Source organism: Octodon degus, unplaced genomic scaffold (assembly GCF_000260255.1).
Source record: "Octodon degus isolate 3935 unplaced genomic scaffold, OctDeg1.0 scaffold00016, whole genome shotgun sequence".
Taxonomy (NCBI): domain Eukaryota; kingdom Metazoa; phylum Chordata; class Mammalia; order Rodentia; family Octodontidae; genus Octodon; species Octodon degus.
Window position 1 is genome coordinate 15,664,047 of NW_004524592.1, and position 2,042 is coordinate 15,666,088.

The 2,042-nt window shown below is 42.9% G+C and overlaps 1 pseudogene across 1 annotated transcript in view; it reads left to right on the forward strand.

Moving 5' to 3' along the window:
* Positions 1-2,042, forward strand: part of LOC105741571 — an 18,054-nt pseudogene that overhangs the window by 14,484 nt on the left and 1,528 nt on the right. The gene's annotated exons all lie outside the window — the stretch shown is intronic.

Consider the following 2,042-nt stretch of genomic DNA (forward strand, 5'->3'; position numbering starts at 1 on the left):
TGGTGCTGGGGGATTGAACCGTGGTCCCTGTGCTTTGCTTAGCTTAGCTTGTTCTAAGTAGGTGCCTTAGACCACTGAGCCATCTCACCAGCCCCAGGAGCTAATTATTAATTGCCAACATTTCCAGAGACAGCTCAGTTCTGTTTCTGCTCTTTGCATCAATCTCCAAAGCACCAAATCTCAAAATTACTAGGTACAAGATAGGAACTTTGGCACAGGAAGAAAATATGATGAAATTTTAAAGGGTTAACAGAATTTTGTGCCTCAACTGTAAAAATTATAAAAAACCCTTATGCTTCCTGTTATCTACACTAAAAAATGTGTTTTCCCTTTCGGCTCAAGGCTGTCCAACAATAAATGTTTCTTGTCAAGGCAATAAGCTAACACAAACTCCCTTCCCAACCATCTCCTATAACATAGTCAGCTTAAGATATATCTTATAAGAATATACACTTAACACTAAGCTGTAAAAAACCTTTTAGTTATAAACAGTTTGCAGCTGTGTCAAATAAATGTAGTTTCTGTTGTTCTGTGCTAGATAACAATTCTTTTAAATTTTTCAACATTCTTTTTTTTAAATTTTATTTAGTGTGTGTGTGTGTGTGTGTGTGTGTGTGTGTGTGTGTGTGGCCAGCTCAGCCCACCAGGGGGCGGGGCTGGCTGGCATGTGGTGCTGGGGGATTGAACTGCCGTCCCTGTGCTCTGCTTGGCTTAGTTTGTTCTAAGTAGGTGCTTTAGACCACTGAGCCATCTCACCAGCCCAACATTCTTTTTTTTAATAAAAAAAAAAGATAACAAATTTGCTTACCAAACTGGATGTGATTTCTGTTATAAATACCCCATTGCTACCTACATTCGGGGCCGATCAGCCTTCTCCTGTGTAAAAAGTGGCTGACAGACCTGAGCTCAGTAAATAAAAGGCTCTATTCAAATTTCTATCTGGCTGATCTGGTTCCTATGAAGAGTTGACCCATAACAAAATGGTCACAGGGAGGCTGCTGTGTTTTCAGATAGAGACAGACTAGAGAAGTTTTCACCCAGAGGTTAAATGCTAAACTCCAGAACTACAATTACCTAATCCCTTCCTGTCTGTGGTTGGGCATCTCTCTGTTCTTTTACCATCTATAGAGAGTACCTCCTTGTGGGTAGCAGGTGCATGTACCCAGCACAGGTCGGTCCCTCACCCCCTCCTCCCTACATCCCCTTCCCATCTGCCAAAGATCTGTCTCCCTGTTCCTATTATCTACTTTTTATTTTACTCTGTAAATTATTTATACTTTGGATTTCTCATATAAGAAAAACCAGGCAATATTTAGGCATCAGCGCCTGATTTATTTCACTTAGCACTGTGGTCTCAAGATGCCTCCATGATCCTACAAATGGCTCAGATTTATCTTTATGGCTGAGTAGTACTCCACGGTGTGTGGGTGATCTGTGAGAAGGTATAAGGAGGCCTACACAGGGGCCCGGGGGACACATGGGATGTGGATATGGACAGCTGTGCTGTGAGAAGTTTAGCTACTTTCACACATGTAGCTCTACATATATATCATTTGCTCCCTGGTATTTCCACCTCCTTTCTAGTTAGTTCTGGCTACTGAGATATCAGAAATAATGTGTTTTATTTCCAGACCAGAGCGCAGGAGATCCAGTTACTACACACCAGCTGACCTGCTCTTTCACCACAAGGGCCAAATACTCCAGATAGTAGTGCTGCAAGACTGTGCAGCCCTTACTAGTTTGTCATTTGCCGTGTGTTTGACGTACCTTTGGTGCCTGTCTTGGTTACCTTTTACTCATTGCTGGGACAAATACCCGACACTCAAAATGAAGGAAGGAAAGGTTTATTTAGCTCACAGTTACTGGAGGGTTCAGTCCATATTCTGCTGGCTCCAAAGCAAATGACAGCAGTTCATGTGGCAGAAAACAATGAAGAGTGGGCTGGTGAGATGGCTCAGTGGTCTAAAGTGCCTACTTAGAACAAGCTTAGCAAAAACAAAGGGACCGCGGTTCAATCCCCCAGCACCACATGCCAGCCAGCC